Source organism: Pimephales promelas, chromosome 10 (assembly GCF_988280905.1).
Source record: "Pimephales promelas chromosome 10, fPimPro1.hap1.1, whole genome shotgun sequence".
Lineage (NCBI taxonomy): Eukaryota > Metazoa > Chordata > Actinopteri > Cypriniformes > Leuciscidae > Pimephales > Pimephales promelas.
In genome coordinates, this window is record NC_142778.1 from 1,369,810 (window position 1) to 1,392,801 (window position 22,992).

Sequence of the window (22,992 nt, forward strand, 5' to 3'; positions counted from 1 at the left end):
TTGCATCTCTGCTTTTAATACTCATGTAAATCAAACCCTTTAAATCTGCCCGGCGGCCAGGATAAAGAATCCGAAAGAGACACAAACACGGTAAAACACTCTCATAATGTCCTCTGCCAAAACTTATTCCCAAGCAGCGTAATTACCTTTGCTATTTTTTACTGCCTGGCCTGTATTGAAATGAGAAATGCCAGGAAAGTAGATCATTAGCATCCCCTAATTACCGACTGATACATACATTAAATAAACAAATATGACAACCGGTGGTCTCACCCGTCTGCTGCTCAGTGTTAAAGTGTGTGTTTGCTTTGCTATGGGCGAAATCGAATGCTCTTTAAAAGGAGTAGTTTACATAAAAAATAAATAAATAAATAGATAAATAAACTTCTGCTGATAATTTACTCGCCCCCATGTCATCCAAGATGTCCACGTCTTTCTTTCTTCAGTCGAACAGAAATTAAGGTTTTTGATGAAAACATTCCAGGATTTTCTCCATATAATGGACTTCAATGGGAACCAAACGGTTCAAGGTCCAAAAGAGAGTTTCAGTGCAAACTGTTCAAAGGGCTTTAAACGATTCCAGACGATGAATAAGGGTCTTATCAAGCGAAACGATCGCTCATTTAAAAAATAAATAAATAACAAAGTTTAAGTTTTATAAGCTCAAATGCTCGTTTGTGACTCTCTTGTTCGAAATCGTTTATCAAAATGAACGAATCTTTTTTCGTGTCATTTGGTTGACGAATTGACTCAGAAAAAGATTCGTTCATCACAGAACAGAGCAATTCACTAGATAAGACCCTTATTCATCGTCTGGAATCTTTTAAAGCCTTTTGAACAGTTTGCACTGAAACTGTCTTTTGGACCTTGGTTCCCATTGAAGTCCATTATATGGAGAAAATCCTGGAATGTTTTCATCAAAAACCTTCATTTCTTTTCGACTGAAGAAAGAAAGACATGGACATCTTGGATGACACGGGGGTGAGTAAATTATCAGCAAAAGTTTTTTTTAAAAAGTGAACTACTCCTGTAAATCCAATGTTCATCCATTCATTACGTGTGGTTCGAGGATACGTGGATGAATGAACTGGATCAAATTCTGTTGCTCTCTGGTGCTTTTAATGTAGTTTTCTCCATCAATTTCTCACATGTTTCTGGCACACCTGAGATTTACAAGGATCTTTTTCGCTTAAACCCGTTCCTGAATGTTTTAGTGCTGAGAAAAGTGCATCATTTTTTGTTTCTGCCGGACCGATAGACCAGAGTCTGCTCACACTGAAATCAAAACCATTAATCAGTGACGCTTCTCGCTTTCTCAAGGTTGATCAAGCTTTGCATGAAGTCATGGAAGCTGTAACCTTGGTTTAGGTTCATTAAGTCTAGGAATATTAAATATGAGGTAGAAGGATAGTTCACCTCAAGCATTCAGGACTGACTTTTATTATTGCATTTTAACAAAGTGTATTAAAAAACGTTTTTGATACTGCAATTTTACGAGGTGGCTAATTCGTAACAATTCATTCAACCTCACTCGGACGAATTAGTACCATTTTGCTAAATCGTACATATTTTACGAATTGGCCAATTCGTATGAATTCGTACGAATTACCTACCCCTGACCCCGCCCCTAAACCTAACCATCACGTGGGTTTAGACAATTTGTAAGAATTTGCCATTTTTTAATCATTTGTCGAATTCGTACGAATTGGTCGTGAGATAGGGCAGAATCAACTTTTCTTAGGCTTTAACGGTAGATGCAAAGCTAGTATTTTTCCTCCTAAAAAATGTTGGGTTGTTTTAACCCAATTTTGGGTCAAATATGGACAAACCTACTTGTTGGATTAAAAAAATGCAATTTATAAATTTAACTCAAATTTTGTCCATATTTGACCCAAAATTGGGTTAAAACCACCCAACATTTTTTAGATCGTAGGATTCTTTTCGCGTGTGTTCAAAGCTGTTATTGAAACCAGTGTTTGGGACGTCGGTTTTATTAGCAAAGATTGATTCTGACAGTGTCGCTGTGTGTGAGTTGCCCTTGAGAAAGATCTCTCCTTCTCTTAAGTATTTGATTTATGAGGTGAATCTTGCCGGTGACGTTTGGAACGAGTCTACGCCTGATCAAAACTTTAAAACATCACTGTTTAGGACTGTGAAATACACATTTGAATCATTTGGACTTCTCTGTTCTTTCTCTCTTTTGTTTCAATTAACAACAATTGCGGTTCAGTTGTTCATGGGAGACAAAGTCTCAAGATTCAGAGTTTCAAGAGTCAGTAAAATGATTGATTATTTGTGGGTTGATTATCTCGGTGCACTGCATTTACTGTAGATTACATCGTTACATCAGTAGATGGCGAAAAGTCGTGATGGCGAGTGAGTCTTTGCAGTTATTTAAACAATTTGATAACAAATGCTGTTTTATAAAGGAACTAAACAAGTGAATCCCTTCATTAATGAAGCGTTGAATCACTGAAAACACTGAATCAGTCGTCATGGAAACGCCACTCTCTCTCTCTGTTTCAGCTGTGGCTTCGTCTGGACCTATTTTTGCTGAAGGTGAAATGTTGGCTATTAAATGTAACTATTAACCTCTTGTTTTTTAACTAATGTAGAAGTGTGTGGTGCTTTCTTGCTACTCCAATACATTTTTTTTTTGAAAAAAATGTTTTTTTGTTGCTAAAAATGAACACAGGAAATTATTTTTAATTATGCAGGGCAACACGTTTGTGTATGAATTGCAGTGCATAATTTCATCATACATTTCATCTTCAAGAATTATTATGAATGCATGCATGAATCAAAACTAATGTGTGATATTTACCCTACACGGGCGACATTAATTTAGCATTTTCTCACACCAGAAGTCAGCGGGTCCCACTGTTGGCACCAAAGTAATGTTGTGGGTTTTGGTCACATGTCACTTAAGGTGTGTGTGAAAGTGTCAGATGAACGAATCTCAGCTTGACAATGAAATCCAATCAAGCAAGAATAAATAAGAACTATATAAATTGGAGGCAGGATGTGAGATATCGTTAACTTGTAGAGCTAATATGTGCATACTTCACTCTAAAAAAAAAAAATGCTGGGTTGTTTCAATCCAAATTTGGGTCAAATATGGACAAACCCAAATGTTGGGTCAAAAATGTAATTTAAAAAAAATTACAGTTGAAAGTGAAAGTTGAAGTTTTAAATGACATTTTCAACCCAATTGGGTTTGTCCATTTTTGGTAACACTTTATTTCGATAGTCCACTTTAGACATTCTACTGACTATAAGTAACTTTTCAACTACATATCAACTAACTGTCATTAGAGTATTAGTAGACTGTCAGCTTAATATCTGCTAACACTTTATTTTGTTGGACATTCAACTGACTATAAGTAACTTGGCGACTACAAGTAAACTTATTCTCCTAACCTAAACCCTAACACCGAACAGTCTACTATAATATACTAATACTCTAATGAGAGTTAGTTGACGTGTAGTTGAAAAGTTACTTGCAATTAGTAGAACGTCTAAAGTGACTATCGAAAAAAAGTGTAACCCCATTTTTTACCCAAAGTTGGGTTAAAACAACCTAACATTGTTTAGAGTGTATAAAGTTGAGAGGAAGAAGTTTAACATAATCAAGCTGCGGTATATAGTTAGCGAACATTAAGCCTGGAGTAGCTTTTAGATGAATATGTAAATGGTGCTTTCTTCTCAACAACAAAATAAACACACAACAAAAATGAATCAGAGGAGATTTCCATGTCTCACACACTTAATTGCCAGGGATAAATGGTTGTTACCCAGCTGGATTGAACGCTTCTAGAAAGTTTTCCAAAACGAACTCCTGGTTGTGTTCGAAATGATGTCGCAATAGTTCATTATTTGCATATTTTGGAGTGTTAGTGTTGTCTAATCTGAATGCAAAAGTGCAAAATATGTTTTGAAATTGTAAGTGAAATTGTGGAAACATGGAAATGGTTTTTAAATGTGTTTGTTTCGTTATCTCGAGATGGAGTGGTTGAGTCCAGAGGGACAAGAAAGGTCACAGGTTCCTTACATGTAACGACAGCTCACATCCAATCATCATTAGATAGAGCAGTCTGCTCATGATCTTCGGGCCATTAGCTCTGGTCCATCAGAAGTTCACTGCAACAAATGCTTCCCCGCACCCCAAGGACACTCTTGGTAACCTTTACACTTCCATCTCACACCAGAGCTAATGCTCTGTATGCATAGTGACAGGAGGTAACCAGCCACATCTCCCCAGAGGAGGAGAAGACAGAATAATTAAAGAGCCACAGATCAAGTTGCTAGACCTGTCTCCACAGGAATTGCATAGCGACTCGGCCAAAGTCACGACCCAGAGAGAACGACTGCAACGATCCACCGCGTCTCGGCTTCGTGAAGTTCAGTGGGGCCTTGTGAGGTTATGACACGTAGATCCATCAACGCTGCATCTGTCAGACATCAGACATTCTTCTCTCAGGTTCAAACGAGACTTTGGTCAAATGAATCTCAAATCTCGAAAGGAGTGTGAGACCTGAAGACCAAAGAATGACTGAAGTCAATGGCAAATGGTTGGTGTGCAAATGAAACAATGACTTTCAGGGGGGTCGATGTCTTCAAGGAACTGCTATACAAGGCAGTATACAATTTTTTGGCACCACTAACTTGGTCAAACACCAAATATCCTCCAGCTAAAACGTTTGGAATATGTAAATCTAAAATAAAATGATAAAACTTGTGATATTTCTGTTTTGTTAAAGTAAACATATTTTCTTTCTTTAGTGTGTAATGTTGTGTTATGATATACAGTTCTTCTCTATATCAATGTCAGTGTTTCTGAACTCCATTGTACTCTTGAGTTTCTTTCGGGAACGAACACGTCACAATATTCCTCATTATAATAATTAATGCGCAGAATAAAGGGGCGGGGCCTGGTTGAGTTAGTTAGTAGTGTGTTAAACTGGCAGTAATGGAAAGAGGCGGGGCATTTCCCAAACACACTCAATGTGCTCGACCAATCACAACACACTGCTCCAGCCGACCAATCAGAGCTTAGTGTGCTTTTCAGAAGGAGGGGCTTCATAGAGACTGCAAAGTAAACTGGGCGTTACTGACAGTCAAATAATATGTTTTTGAACATTCAAGCATAAAAAAACCGTTCTACACTCTAAAAAATACTGAGTTGTTCTAACCCAAATTTGGGTCAAATATGGACGAACCCAAATGTTGGGTTAAAAATGTAATTTAACAATTTCAACTTTCACTTTCAACTGTAATTTTTTAAATTACACTTTTTACCCAACATTTGGCTTTGTCCATATTTGACCCAAATTTGGGTTGAAACAACCCAGCATTTTTTTTTAGATTTTTTAGGCATAATAAGTTATCCTCTATAATAAACAATTAATAATTAAATGTGTTGGTCTGCTTTTTGATTTCAGGTGAAAATATGCAAGTGTTGCTATATTATTTATTTCAAATAATAGGAAATAAAAATGATAATAATTTCATATTTTACATTTCTGACCATCCCATAGTCTTTTTTTTTCAGGATATTTAGTTAATGAGAGACACGTTCTGTGGGTCCTTCTTGTCTGTGCTTTTAACTCCTATTAATATTTAATAAACTAGCTTTGTCTAGGATAGATGAATTACAGAATAATAATTAGGTTTGTTTGATTTTTGTTGATCGTGCTCTCGATATTCCTCCAGGTGTGTTGCCGATTTTAAGATCATCATTAGCACGCATGTGAACGCCCATGTTTGTTTGCAAGTGTTTTAATTAGAAACACTATTGGTTTCGTATTCAGTCTAATGCCGATCTGTGCATGCTTTGGTTTTTAATTCTATTGTTCGCTGCTATGCCTTTTGAAGTGTCTCTAATGTTATTATAAATTCAAAGGAGAAAATTAATCCCAACACAGCAGACTGCTAGCGGCGTTCCCCGTCCCAGACCTCAGATCTGGGGTTCCTCAACAGGTTTACCCAATAGACTACACAAACTTCATTAAACCAGTGTGTATTATACACTCAAAGAGAGGCAGATTGTTTTAAACCGTATTTTGTTCAAATATGGACAAAACCATTTTGGCTTGTCCAAATTTAACCCAAACATTGTCTGAAAAAACCTATATAATAGGCCTAGTAATTTGCAATATCTTTGCTGTTGGCTTGCATGTATAATGGACTATAAAAAAGAATAACAAATTATAATATCTTATATACATGTTTCTTCCATTCCAAAAATACCAAAAATTTAAATGTTCAATCAACTTGCAAAATAAAACCCAATAATCCAACCTAATGAAATAAATACAAACCAGTTTCATCATATAAACACCAGAGGAAGATGCAGAAACTTGGAGCTCAAAATTGATTCAACTGAATGAACGTGATCTGAGGCAACCTAAATGCTCTTGTGATGTTAGCATTGCCTTTTAAACACGTATTCTGCGAGCTGTAGGCAATAGGCTGCCGTTTATAATCATGGCACATCACAGATCAGTGGCCCAGTCCGGTTACAATGACACACTGATGTATTTCAGTGTATTGCGTAAGACACCAAAATGTACTGCATCTCATTACTTTATTGGCACGGCCGACAAGAAAATACATGTCCAGCAATCCAGCCATCACGCAGTTGGGTTCAGGATCAGATAATGATCTAACATGAGTCACCGACACAACGAAAGCTACTTTGAGAACAGCCGTAACCTTATTTTAAGCAAACCAAACAGACTTTGAGACAGATTCTGCATTTTTATGACTAAAAATGTAAAGCAACCCTCTCGATTTCAGATCCCCAATCCGAATGCACGAGCAGATATTTATCGCTCTCTGTGGATTTACAGGCTGACAACTTAATCCTGCAAATATGCCCAAGTGCAACCAGCCCAGAGGCTCGTGAGTCCGTCCCGATGCTTTGTATCTGTCAGCATTCAGGTCACCTTCATGAATCCTTCTATACTAAGATAATCAAGTCTCACGTGGGACTCTGAGAGGTGTATTACGTATGTAGTCTTCCGAGTGAATACGGACGCGGCAAGATGAGCCGTGCATTTCCACCTCAGGCGCGCTGTATCACTGTAGATCAATATCAAATTACAGAATATAATGATAACCCAACAGGAAAATAAACATTACGTGGAATAAGACAATGATGTTTAGCTAATAAGTACAGGGTTATAGACTAAAACTAAAACCAACAATTTAAACTTTGGATGCCAGAATGTTACTGTAAAAGGGTTTACAGTATCAGTACTGTAATTTCATTTACAGTAATACAATATACTGTATTAATATTTACAGTATTTTTCATTTAAAGTACCATATTTTAATTTATAGGAAAACTACTGTATATTGTGTTCATGAGTACAACTACTGCATTTTTATTTACAGTATTAGAATTGATTTTTTGCAATTTACAATAGAAAATAATTACAGTAGTAAACACACATTTCCCCACTGTTTATTTTTTATCTGCATTCGAACATTAACAGGCTTACATAAGTGAAACTATACGACTTCACAGAGTGAGATTTTAACTAAAGTACAACTACTTTATTTTTATTTACAGTATTAGAATTGATTTCCTATTACATAATTAGATTTTTTTATGATTTACAGTAGAAAATAATAAATCAATTATTACAGTAGTAAACACATATTTCCCCATAATCCTTGGTTATTTACAGTATTATCCTGTTGGCAGATTTAACAGTATTATACTGTAAATATTACAGTAAAATACGTTTCAAATTACAAAAATCTGTTACAACGTAGTCATGTCAGTGACCCTGAACAAACTGTTGATTTTTTATTTGCATACGAACATTAACTTAACAGGCTTACATAAGCGAAACTATACGACTTCACAGACTGACATTTTAACTAAAGTGCAACTACTGTATTTTTATTTACAGTATTAGAATTAATTACCTATTACATAATTAGATTTTTTTTTACCATTTACAGTAGAAAATTATTACAGTAGTAAACACATATTTTCCCATAATCCTTGGCTATTTACAGTATTATCCTGCTGGCACATTTAACAGTATTATACTGTACATATTACAGTAAAATACTGTTCAAATTACAAATATCCGTTACAGCGTATGTCAGTGACCCTAAAAAAACACTGTTTATTTTTTATTTGCATTCGAACATTAACTTAACAGGCTTACATAAGTGAAACTATACGACCTCACAGACTGAGAAAAGTTTTAACTAAAGAACATTGAAAAATAAGTTTAAATTAGATGGATGTTTACAGGAGGCCATATTATATAGACGTAATCAGGGTCCTTTGTTTACTAGTTTGAAGGTAGTGATTATTAGTTGAAATTTGCTCCAGCTATCAGCCAATTTTCTCATTTCAGACTTCATTCATCAGTGTTTAATATTCTTAAGCGGCAGGAACATGACCACCAAATGTTGGACTCATAATGCAATTACTAAAATGTGAAGATGGAGAGGTTTTATTTCAAGGCCTTGTTTCATTGTCGCACTTTGACAGGTCTAATTCATCACATGGACATGAAAGCTGACATTATCTAGTTACTTCATTATCGAGGGCATTCAGAATCTGCACTATACGCATGATTAGCACATGAAGAACTAGCAGCATGTACTTGAACTTATGTTAATGTGCTCTGAGGTTTGATAGATCTTTCCATCTACATTATTTAGCAGACACGTTTATCTGAGGCGAGATTCAACCTTAAGGCAGTCGCAACACCTTTCACAATAATAATACTGAAAAACATACAAAGATATTTACCTGATCATTGCAACAAGCAACGTTTCTGGATATCTGGGGTCCTTGTAGATCCTGTTAGCAGTTTAGCTACAGTAGTGGGTTCAAGATTGGCGAATGGCGATTAATAATGGTTTCCTCTTGTGTAGTAATGCAGTGGTTTATATATGCATTAGCTGTGTTTTTCATTCTTTTATGTGTTTGATTGCACACAAATTATGTTGTCTTATTTCTTTATATTTGTATTGATGAAGTTTGATTACGTTTTAGCGCTCTAAAGCGACGTCTGCTGCATTTGAAGAATTCCTGCTTTCGTGATCCATTGCTTATTAATTGGGGAATGTATTTTACTATTATTTAATTAGATTTTTTTTGTCCTTAATATTTTTAAGCATTCTGAGGATGTTAATCTGAATTCATGCATTGCATTGGTGCATTTCCACAGTAGTCAATGTGTTGTGTTGTGGTCACGTTACATCACTCCGTTATACTGTAGGAACGGACACCTGGAGGGCAAAACAAAGCTTTTCTGCTTTGACCGGCAGGCATTTACCAGGCATAACAGTGATATTAACAGATCAAATTCAGTATACACTTTGATAATGATGCATACTATGTAAAGGCGAGCAGGTAAACCCATTATATAAATGCAATGTGCAGTTTCTCATTAAGCGTTTTCCCACAGAACACCATTAAGACAAATCTTAACCATTCAGCGTGTTGCATTCATGTTCTGGCCTCATATGCAATAAGGCGTATACTGAATTTGATTTACATTTCGCTGTTTTAATACATTAAGGCACTTACATGTTTGTCACGTTAAGCATTTTAGAAAGTCCCGCTGTTTTCAGTGATTGAAATCATTATACATATCTTTATTTTTCATCTTTTGAGAGTTGATCTAAATATTTGTGGCTTTAAACTGATGGAAAATGAACAGGCCTGTGCTGTGGTTTTATGGATATATGCATATACAATCTTACAATACATCTTATAATGCATAATAATTGTGACCCATTTATCATATATTTGAATACTTTGTTACTCCTTTATATATATATATATATATATATATATATATATATATATATGCATTAAAAACACGTGACAAAGAACCAGGACAGAATCTACTGATATTACAATGAATTTTAACTTTGGTTACAATTGTTTGGTGAAAATATACAATGCACAACATACATTATGAATACCTTTATATTGCATTATACATGTGGAATGTTGTCCCGGAAACCATGAATTATGCATAAATTCATAGGTACATATATCTGAATTTCTTTCTGAATTTCCTGCTCTTGAGTGTGCATGCTGAGCATGATCAAAAGCTCAAAATTAATTTCCCATTATTCCATTTTCAAACGCATGAATTTAAATATGATTCACAGTGGTTTCATTTATGGACGGTGGTCACTGAATGGAGCATTTGTTCTGGGTAAAAGCCGAGGTGTGCTCCTCTCAGTCTGAAGCGGTGTGGGCTCAGGCTTGATGTAAGACGGGTTTAGGAAATAAAATACGGCAATTTCTTCCCAACTGTGAAGATTAGCTTCAGACACAGACTTCCAGGCAGGCTAGCCTTAGGAATGGAAATCAGAGCTAATTTTAGAAGAACATCATGTTGTGACCATGCATACAAATCCTCTGAAATGTTGTTTTTTTTCTGACCATTCGAGATCTGGGTTATTGTTACAAAACAAGCTGTTGTTCATGAACAGAACTGTGACATTGTTTAAACACAAGTAAACAAAGAAAATCCCGCAACAGTTGTCGAGATGCCGTCACATTATTTATGATCAGTTTTGATGTCAATGTTTTGCTTGATCTGAATCTTTTTACCATAGACCTATGAAATGATAGTCAGAAAAATCGAATTCAGTTTTTTTGACCTATAGACAAAATATAAAAGAAAATCTAAAAAATACTTTTATGTGTTTGAGTATCATGACACATCAGGCTTATATGGCTCATATAATACATTGTGATAACATGGAGCTCAAACTCGAGGAGGAAAATACCAGCTCAATTTTATTTAGAGGCCCAGCTTGAACAAAAATTTGGTGCAAATTGTGATATTAATATGGAATTCTGATTTTTTAATATAAATCAATGAGATAGTATAGCCAACCCGATCTCAGGAGAATTCGTACAAATTTTACGAGGTGGCTAATTCGTAACAATTCTTACGACCTCACTCGTACGAATTAGTACGTTTTTGCTAAATCGTACATATTTTACGAATTGGCCAATTCGTATGAATTCGTACGAATGACCTACCCCTGACCCCGCCCCTCAACCTACCGTTCACGTGGGTTTAGACAAATCGTACGAATTCGTACGAGTGAGGTCGTATAAATTAGTACGAATTACACTGTAAAAAAAATGTATTTCCTTATGTGTAATCACAACATTTTTTCTTTTGTCAAATCAACTTAAATACTTTATGTAGTTCAGATAACATAATATTTTGAGTTTCTGATGATTAAATCAATCTCCTTCATTGTATTAACTCAATTTTTCAATTTCAATGAATTTAAAATTTTAAGGGTTACTTCATTTTATAAGTTAAACCAACAATATGTTTTTACAGTGTAGCCACTTTTTAATCACTCGTACAAATTCGTACGAATTGGTCGTGAGATAGCGTAGGTATGGCAGATAGGCTACTTACATAAGTTCGTCACTATATCTGTCAAAAATGTCGTAATAAGCTGATATTTTAGTTTTTTCATCAAAGCTCATTACACTGTAAAACATGTTTTCAAGATTTGTTATCACAACATATTTTCGTTTGTCAAATCAACTTTATAATAATTTATTTAGTTGAGATAACGTATTATTTTGTGTTTCTGATGGTTAAATTAATCTCCTTCATTGTATTAACTCACTTTTTCCAGTTCAATCAACTTAAAATTTTAAGGCAACCCATGTTACTTACTTTTTTAAGTTAAACCAACAATATGTTTTACAGTGTAGTAATCACAAAATTTTTTTCTGTGGTCAAATCAACTTAAATAATTTATTTAGTTCAGACAACATATAATTTTGAGTTTCTGATGGTTAAATTAATCTCCTTCATTGTATTAACTCACTTTTCCAGTTCAATTAACTTAAAATTTTAAGGCAACCAGCTTACTTACTTTTTTAAGTTAAACCATCAATATTTTTTTACAGTGTAGTTGCACAATTCACAATGATGATTGAGAGATGAAGAAATAAACCTTCCTTAAAAGCCCGATGATACTCACATTTTGAACATGATATATATATATATATATATATATATATATATATATATATATATATATATATATATATATATATATATATGTGTGTGTGTGTGTGTGTATGGATAATCAAGTAAACTTCAGCTGCTTCAGCAAAGTGTTAATCTTGAAATATTACTAACAATATTAAAGTTATTCTTACTTTTACTTTATAAAAATCAGTAAAGATTTCATAGCAAAATACTGTATAATGTAAATGTGCTTTGTTTTCATTGCCGTGTGTTAGTTTGTAGTGCAGGTCAGGTGTGTGTAACAGCACTCAATGAGTCTTTCTCTGACTGTACAGTGGAGGATTTTCAGGCATCGTTCATCATCCAGCTCTGCCTCGAGTGCCAACTTCACACTGAAAAATATACATGTCACAGTCGCTGCAAAGAGTCCTATCAAACTCTCAACTACTCTTTTTTTCTATCTTTTTTTCTCCCACTCTGTCATCTGTCCTCTCTCTCTCTCTCGTTGGTCAAAATCCCACAGTGAGGCACAAGCTGCTTCAGTTTCTTTCATAAATCTTTTGGTGAATGAAATACAGACATGAAAACTGCTTTATTTGCACCCCTGAGGATGTGCTGCTTTCGTGAAACTGGAGTGAATTCTAATGCTGTTTTTTTTTTCTTCATATACAAGTAATTTTACCTCATTCAAACCCCATGACATTATAGTCTATTAATTAATTATGAATCAAATCTAAGTTACGACTAGTTTTATTCCTTACTCGGAAGTGAAAATTGTCAGAACAATAATTCAGTCAGGTCCCAAAAGCCATCAGCAACTCCAAACACTGTTCGCAAATCTGGACCACCTCAGCTGTCTCCTGAAGATATATTGTGTGTACATAGATACAGATGTTTCCCTTTATTTAGTGGGTGGAATTAATTAATAAAGTTAACTAAGTAAATGGGTCCATCTAATTCAAGAAAAAAACATTCAAACTGGTTTTGTGAATAATAATGCTATTTAAAATTTTATTTTGGAAGTTCTCCTGCAATAAACATGCATCCAAGGTCAAAAAACACTTACATTTCCTCATAACCTGCTCTTTCCTCTTAGTGTCTGAAACGCTTCGATCGAGGATTCAGACTCTCTAAACCCCGCCTATCTGAGAGCAGCTCTGCTCTGATTGGTCAGATGGCCCAGTCTGCTGTGATTGGTCAGAACTGAACTCTCATTATCATATCTGAACCTCAGCTGTTGATCACAGTGATACGAACGGTAACGATGGCGTGGGTTTTACCGTATCAATCTCATCAAAGTGGATTTGCTTTGTCAGCAGAAAACAGCGTCTTCTCCACACGAACAACACGCAAAAATACGCTACAGTGTTTGAGGGCGGGGCTAAAAGACACTGATCAGCCAATGAAGACCACAGACTGGCGTTATGCTATCCCTAGCACAATCTAAATGTCTTAGGAGGAAAAAGTTTTTCTGTTATGCATTAAGGCCTGAAGAAATGTTAATAACATTTTTGTACCTTTTTGAATAGAGAAAATGTAGTACTGGAAGTGATGCTTATTACTAACAAATAGTGTAGGTGAAAGAAATGATGTGCAATTATGTCTATGAAATTCTGAACGGGATCAAAATAAATAAAAAATCTTGATGATGAAAAACATAATAGCGAGTCAACACAGTCTCATGAAAATGCGTATCTATACCACGAATGTCATTTCTCGTGGCATTTATACGTCAAAAATGGTTTTTGCGTGCATATGCTACGCACTAAATAACCCTGGGGTAGGTTTAGGGGGGAGGGGGGTGGGGAGTTCATGCATAATACGTATATGCCATAAAGTGTGTATCATATGCACGAGAAAAACTGTTTTTGGCGTATAAAGGGCACGAGAAATGACATTCGTGCAACAGATACGAATTTTTATGAGATCGGGCTCGGCGAGTAAATGATGCTTTATGTGTGCACGATCTGTGTACTTGGCCTGAGTGTTTGTCCTGTATATCAGTTCTTCCATGTGCTTTTAGCCTTGAGTCAATCTGTGCATCGGCAGTTCGGGGTGTAAAAAGCAGATGTTGGAGCCACAGGCCTGAAGGCTCACCTTTACCCCGGCAGAAGGCAAACACACCTGATGCTGTGGAGAGGTCAAGAGCAAACCGGCTCATGCATAATACTCAAGTACAGTATTGCATTACCCATTCTGTTCAGGAACAGGCATGCCAGAACTTTATACTTGTATTTTTGACTTGATTTACTCATCAAAATAGGGATTTCTGTGCATAGCTCTATACACACTGTAATTGTTCCTCATGGGGGCATAAGGTATTCTCAACAATATGGTTTTGTTGCAATCTGAATTCAAAATGGTTGTTTGTTTTCCCACCATCCAGTATGGATTACTGCATTTGTGACAAACACAATTTAAATATTGTCCGAATTAACATCTCTGAGTTTACAAGAAGGGATCAATCCAAAAGTCGCTTTGTAAATGCTTTTTGACCGCTGCCAAGCACCGTACCGTACAGTTAATTTTAAATATGGAGACTTTTATTACTGAAATGTTGGAAAATGTTAACAGAAAACTAAGAAAAATAAAATAAGGTTTTTCTATTCTATTTGTAATTGAATACGTGATAATAATTTAGTATTAGATCAAACAGATTCATAAACATTTGCACATCTGTAAAGTTGCTGCGTAAATAATTAAAGTTTAGATGTTATGGTATGCAAGTAATAGTACACGTGACCACAATTTATCTATTGTGTGGTCTAAAACGCATAAACAGCAATTGCGAGCAAGTTTTCTGTCATCTTTGCAAGAATGCAATATGAAGATTTGACAAGGGAACATTTCTCTTTAGCAACACTATAAAGTAAATATCAGGCTCAACAATGCCCTACGCTATCTCACGACCAATTTGTACGAATGATTCAAAAGTGGCTAATTCGTACTAATTCATACGACCTCACTCGTACGAATTCGTACGATTTGTCTAAACCCACGTGACGGTTATGTTTAGGGGCGGGGTCAGGGGTAGGTCATTCGTACGAATTCATACGAATTGGCTAATTCGTAAAATATGTACGATTTAGCAAAATCGTACTAATTTGTACGAGTGAAGTCGTATGAATTGTTACGAATTAGCCACCTCGTAAAATTCGTACGAATTCTCGTGAGATCGGGTTGCAATGCCGGTAGTTATCTATCGGTACAATGTGCGTCACATGACTAAATATGCGTCATCGTTTTCAAATACCTCCATTTTCACAGTCCACACACTACAACGCGACAACTGCATTTTCAAAAGTTTCCACTTGGGAGAGTGCTTTCAGAAAGCTCCATCTTCGTTGACAAAAAGTCCAAAACAGAAAGAAAAAGATGATTTTTCCCCCCCAAACAAAAACATATTAGACTGGATAAGGCCTTTAAGTGCCTTTGCTTGTTATGGGATAATTGAAAAATACAATAAAACAAATCAAATAAACAAATGGCAGGAATTGCTACACTCATAGAAGAAATGGTTCTATTTAGAACCAGAAATGGTTCCATCCCCAGCTTCATATGGAAGTTAAAAATGGTTCTATATAGAACCATTTATTTTTTGGTAAAAGGTTCTATTGGCCAAGTATGGAACCCTAGGGTTCTATATAGAACCCAGAGGAACCATTTAGGGGTTTCAAATATTGAACCTTTTAAGGTTCTACATAGAACCTTTTTTCTAAGAGTGTATACCTCTCTGTGTACATGTAAAAAAACCTTTAGTGTATAATTTATATCTGGAGTCAAAACATAGAAGATGAAATGTTGGAATGTGTTATAAAATTGAAATTTATAAGTAGCTTATAACTCATAAGATTAGAGAAAGTCATCCAAATGGCCTCAAGTTCTCGAAGACTCCAAACCAAACACATAACCAGGCCTAGTTAAAGATTTCTGCATCTGTGATGCGTTTTTGCTTAGCTAAGCTGATTGTTGTGCTAAGCCTCGGTTTTCAAGAGAACCCTTTTAATGACGCATGGAAGCTTAACTTCTGAACTTCATTAGTGTGAAGTGGTTTTAAAACTTTTTATGTCCATTTGTGGAAAGCCAATGTAAAATAAAAGCCACTTTAACTTTTTTATCATTAGATGTGTCTTGGATCATCACTTTTAATGGCTCTCATCACAGATATGCTATATGTTACCCTAAATCTTTCCACAATAGAGTTGTGTTCATATTCCCCTGCTTGTCTTGGCACGTACACCGCTAACAAGATAAGTTACCGTTTACCGCTGAGTGCATGCGGAAAGTTTAATCTTCCTTAATTTGGTGACAGAAGTCAAAATGAAATTGCATTTGCTAAATTCTAATGAGTAATGGAGCAAATAATGAAATGACTCTGGAAAACAATTCACACCTAATTTGCAGTTTCCTCTGGTAAAGATCATTAATATGTCGCTCTCCTGTGGGTGATGTCTGAGGCACACTTGAATGGGTGTCGTAATGGAGCAGAGTTCAAGTACTGTGCACCGTATTGAAATAAAGCTCCGGAGAAATGCACACACAAAAAGGCTCGACATCTGTGTGAGCGCTCAGTTTGAGAATCGATACAAAGCAGATGGCTTGAAGGACAAAGATATGAGCAAAGATTCTGATTGACAGCCCACAGCCTTTGTGATTTAGCCCTTAAGAGTGTTGCAACATCAAACAGAGTGATGGATGTGTAGAAACCAAGCGGCGACCTCCCCGTCTCTCTCTTGAAATCAACACGGAAGTGAATTAAAGGAGTAGTTCACTTTTGAAAAAACTTTTGCCGATAATTTACTCACCCCCATGTCATCCAAGATGTCCATGTCTTTCTTTCCTCAGTCGAAAAGAAATTAAGGTTTTTTCTCCATATAATGGACTTCAATGGGAACCAGACGGTTCAAGGTCCAAAAGACAGTTAATAACAGTTTCAGATGCAGCTTCAAATGTCTTAAACGACACCAGACGATGAATAAGGGTCTTATCATGCGAAACGATCGGTTATTTCAAAACTTATTCCAAAAATGTAACTTTTCTAAGGACAAATGCTAGCCTTGCTCTATTCTGTGAGGCACGTTTGTAACGTCACGTAATACGTAATTACGTTCAAAAGGTCACGGGCGACGTAGCCGGAAGTACAGAATCAAAATAGTCCGACATCGTTGTTTTACCTTTTAATTCCTTTTTTTGTAAACGGCGTTTGAGTTAGTTTGCACGTTCAACCTATGCGTTCAACTTGTAAACATTGACTCTGTACTTTCGGCTACGTCGCCCGTGACCTTTTGTGACGTTACAATTGCGCCTCACAGAATAGAGCAAGGCTAGCATTTGTCCTTAGAAAAGTTACATTTTTGGAATAAGCTTTGAAATAACTGATCGTTTCGCATGATAAGACCCTTATTCATCGTCTGGTGTCGATTAAAGACATTTGAAGCTGCATCTGAAACTGTTATTGGACCTTGGACCGTCTGGTTCCCATTGAAGTCCATTATATGGAGAAAATCCTGGAATGTTTTCATTAAAAACCTTCATTTCTTTTCGACTGAGGAAAGAAAGACGTGGACATCTTGGATGACATGGGGGCGAGTAAATTATCATCAAAGTTTTTTCAAAAGTGAACTAATCCTTTAAACTGCAATTTATCGAGTGGCCGCTTGAGGCTGACAGCAAAAGCGAGTCAATTCTGTATCTCCCCCATGTTAAAATGTCTAATGTCACAGTTTAAAGCCTGGTGGCAAATAGTGGTTTTGGTCTATATTGCTAAATTTGCCCTTCATGACGACTGTGAGGGGGTGAATATTTTTACAACTCATCCGATTAAATTATATTAAGCCTTAAAGTTCTGCATAATTAATGGCGTGGCCACTTGAGTGACAGGTGGATTGCTGCTGCTTTCACTGCTAGTCGTTTGTCTGCTGTCTGTTAGCGTCACTGTTTGTGCTTTTTTTCGGGATTATTTCATACAATTTCATAAATGTATTATGGCTCCGCCCATGCGCGCCGTCGGATTCCGTCGTTGTCGAGTATGGAGAGAAAAACCAGCGCTGTATATCCAGTTGTTTCCCTCGCCTGCACTAATGTATGTCTGGCAATTTCATTGCTTTTTGGAGTTTAGATTTAAAAACGTCTGTAAATCTAGACCACCGAACAGATATACTTATTTAACTTTGTAGTGTAAATTAAAAAGTACCGTCAGATGAAATCCTGCAGGTGCCAGTGCTTTCTCTCCGTCCATGCAATAGATGCACACACTTAAATGAGCGCGGATTTCTAGTGCATTTACTTGAACTTCCTACGCTATCTCACGACCAATTCGTACGAATTCGTACAAGTGGCTAATTCATACTAATTCATACGACCTCACTCGTACGAATTTGTACGATTTGTCTAAACCCACATGACGGTTATGTTTAGGGGCGGGGTCAGGGGTAGGTCATTCGTACGAATTCATACGAATTGGCTAATTCGTAAAATATGTACGATTTAGCAAAATCATACTAATTCGTACGAGTGAGGTCGTACGAATTGTTACGAATTAGCCACCTCGTAAAATTCGCACGAATTCCCGTGAGATCGGGTTGGAACTTCTGAGGTAATATCTTTAGTTTAACCCATCTGAGAAATTGAGAGGAGAATCAGATTGTAAAATGGACTGAATAAAGCTCTTTACGAACTTGATGTGCGATGCCCTGCTGACTGACATGAATGTGCATAAATCACTGTCACACGTACAAGCTAAGAGCAATAATGTAAGTTAACTAATCTGTCATTTAGAAACATGGCTTTTCCCATCAATGTTATCATCCATCTACTGGAGTGCCTCAGGGCTCAGTGCTGGGACCGCTTCTCTTCTACATCTACATCTAATCACTGGGATCTGTCATTCAGAAACATGGCTTTTTTTATCACTGTTGTCATCTAGCTTCTGGAGTGTAAATATTGCAGCGACATCTCTTCTTTTCTGTGATGATGAGGGCGGGGCAACCTGTCACTCACACGAGATCCACCAATAGCAAACCCCAACCCCCTACGGTCAAAATCAAGCCCCGCCCACATTGGTTCTTGTCCCAGAAGCGCTTCGCTCGGATGTACGGCACAATAGGGGAGAAAAGACTAGCGCAATGTCCCTTTAATGCAAACTTTAACAACACGGCAGGTAAAGAGAAAGCCACATGAACAAACTTCATTACAAGTAATCACTACAAACTGATGAAAATACTAATATATAACACAAATACAAAACACCATCATAACACACTACACTAAAATAACGTAATAAACATTCAACAATATAACATGTAACATAGAACCTTAATGTACACACCTGATAATGTCAATATACATAACAGGCTGAATATTTCTACACGTTGATATCCCACAGTAAAGCGACTTTTGTTTTCCAAACTGCACATTCAATACAATCTCAACTATGATTCAAACGCATGTCAAATTGCACACGTCTAGCGTTTATAAGGACAAGAGACGTCCGGACGCCCACTCGAATGTCAACGGGAAATTTAGATGGACAGGGTATGGAAGAGGGGAAGATGAGCTGCACGTGATGAGGCCAATGTTTAAAGCCACTGTTCTGGAAAACACCATTACCCAGACCTTCCTCGGCAGCTTCTGCAGGGAAAATGTGAACGCTTTATTTAACAGTTCAATCGAGGCCCATCTTTGAGCTTAATGGAGCAGAAATACCAAAAGCCAACAGTTGTTATGGAGTTGCATTACCTGTCTGACCTTTTGGCTATATATCATAATAGAGCGCCGGTCTTTCCCCACAGCATTTAAAGTGTGTAGCTGCACCAGTCACAACCACTGTCTATCATTATCATCAATATTAATATTGCTATTATTCAAAATCAAAATGAAATGTTAGTCTTTTAAACAGTGATTCTGTTAATTAGTAGTTTTTGCTAAGCAAGCTATCACTCATAGTCATACTTCATTTACAAATCAATAAGTGTACGTGTTAAGTGTTGCATCTCGTCTCATAGATCAACCCGCACTGTTTCTGCTACAGATGTGAATCATATGGCTTGTTATTAGTGATCAAACATAAAAAAAATGACAAATGTGATTTTCAACAGAGGAGGAAATGGAGCCATTTCTGAAGAGCTACATTACACTCTTAGAAGAAATGGTTCTATTTAGAACCAGAAATGGTTCCATCCCCCGCTTCATATATGGAACTCCAAAATGTTTCTATATAGAACCATTTTTTTGGTAAAAGGTTCTATTGGCCAAGTATGGAACCCCAGGGTTCTATATAGAACCCAGAGGAACCCTTTTTTAAGAATGTATAGAAGCTTTTAGGGGTTCCAAATATGTAGCGCTGATAGTAGAATCTTTTCTTCTAAGCGTGTAGGGTTTCTTTAGCAACTTTGATGATTTGTGCTTTGGTGAAGCAGAGGTTCTTGGGTTTTTCTTGGATTTGATGACAAGACATATGTAGTTGTTGTGTACCAGTATCAGTGCTGTGCTTGTACTGTCTGTTCTTTACTAGGGATGAGAAAAAAATAGGACATTCGGCTGAATTTTTGCATTTGAATGTAACATAAAGTACTATTCATCTTAAATAAATAAATATATACACACATCCCAGACATACATATATAATAACTATTAAAAACATGGCTGGACAAGCCAGACTATCAAAATTTTAGTAAAGAGGATGTGAACATAACTAATTTAAAATAGAAAATATTGGGTTCATATAACAAGCATCACACTGTTAGAGGAAGCTGATTCTCTGGTTTTATTAATGAGACAGATGGTCGACCACAATGGATCATCCAGTTGACGGCTGCCAAAAAGAGAAAAAATAGGTGCAAATATTTTGCTGTGTAAAGAAATAAGAAATGTCACCTTCTGATAATATTTGCCATGCTCTCTCTTTGCCTTTCCCTCATGCATACAGTATATTTTCTTTTTGAGATGGACAACATTCATTCCATAACACCCCAGGAAGGATGACTCAAAAATACATGAGCCTTTAATAATTCATTAAAGTGTACAGTATACCTCAGCTGACAGGGAACACTCTCTGAACTGGATAGGTTCTCATGAACTGTCTTCCAGTAACGTTAATAGAAGGTCCAGTCAAAGTTATCTGGTCCTAAATAATGTTTTTAAAAAAACTCTGGGATAAAAACATTGAAAAACATGAACATTGAAGAACAGCGGACTTGAAAAACAAAATTATGACTAGTCTTTAAACTTAGATGACTATACCTTAGACGGATAGTTCACTTTGAAATTAATTGTTGATATGTTTCAGCTTACCTAAAGGGCATCCAAGATGTAGGTGACTTTGTTTCCACAGTATTTTCAATTTTGATATTTTTAGGACAAAGTTCTTGTCTTTCAGTAATGGTCACCACCTCAAAGAGCATGCACAGAGAAGTCCAGATTGAACATGATTTAATGACTTGTAAATGTAAGTACACACTGATGGCCTAAGACACGAAACGAGCATTTTGTGTGAGAAAGCGAACAGTATTTATATCGTTTTTACCTCTTGTAATCACAGCCACGTCCAAATGATCTGAAAGTGAAAAAGCCACCTCGTAAAATTCGTACGAATTGCCGTGAGATCGGGTTGAAATAAATGGACAAAACACATATAAAGTTTTCAGTTGAAAACGGTGTCTTATAAAATGTATGTTAGCAAAACTGAGAGCATATTTTTGTTAGCTCGTCATGCAAATTATTGAAGAAGAAGAGTGGTCTAATAATACGAGAGTTGTGTACTGCATGTTTGCTTTGTGAGGCTGAGCATCTTTTCTCTGTGAAATGGCGATCGCACGGTCACGTATTGGTTTGAATAATGACGACACGTGTCAATAACGAAAGCTAATCAGGACGGAGGACAAAAGAAACAACAGCAGCACCCGGGCCTGTTTTCTTCTGATATATAAGGTGAATTAAACGAATGAATGCTGAGGCACACATATGCATGCAGACGGGGTGAGCTCAACAATGCTGATGAATAAGGGTCATTGTGTAGTTTTTATGAGGTCAAGCTTGCCAGGAACATTAAACTTCACAGCTTCCCTATATATATAGTATATATAATACGGCCATTGTAAAATCCAATAGAGGCTTACATTAACGTTTGAGTTTTTACAGAAACAACCTTTCATTTTCAAGAGCGTCTGAGAGTTTCACAGCGCTCCACTTTGAGTGTGACCAACATATTGAATTATTTAAATGATTGATGTTGCTTCAGAATTTGAATTTTTCCAAATTCATTCACATGATTTGGTCCTTAATGCTTCAGTTGCAATCTGTAAAATCCCCGATCTTTCCTCCCAAGACATTGTTTGGTCTTATTTGAATATAAATGGTGTTTCACTGTGGATTAATGTGTTTGTTTTCAACTTCTGTTCTATATTTGTACCTTTTAACACGACTGGAGGTTTGGTCCTGTTTTGTTTTTATATTCCCAATTTATTTGTTATTTTCCAAATAAACTGTTATGGATTTTTAAACAGTGTCTCAAAGTTATGCATGCCAATGACAACCTCTTAAATGTCAACATGCAAATTCTAATGCTAATCCATAGTTCACTTTAGATATTCTGCTATGAGTAATCTTTGCAACTACATGTCAGCCAAGTCTCATTAGAGTATCAGTAGACCGTTAGGGTTCGGGTTAGTAGAATAAGTTGACGTAGTTGCAAAGTTGCTTATACTCTAGAAAATGCTGGGTTGTTTCAACCCAAATTTGGGTCAAATATGGACAAACCCAAATAATGGGTTAAAAAAATCAAATGTTGGGTTAAAAATGTCATTTAAAATGTTAACCCAACTTCAACTTTCACTTTCAACAGTGATTTTTTTTATTACATTTTTAACCCAACATTTGGGTTTGTCCATATTTGACCCAAATTTGGGTTGAAACAACCCAGCATTTTTTAGAGTGAGTCAGTAAAATGATCAAATATCAAATATATGAACCTTCGAAACAAAGTGAAACC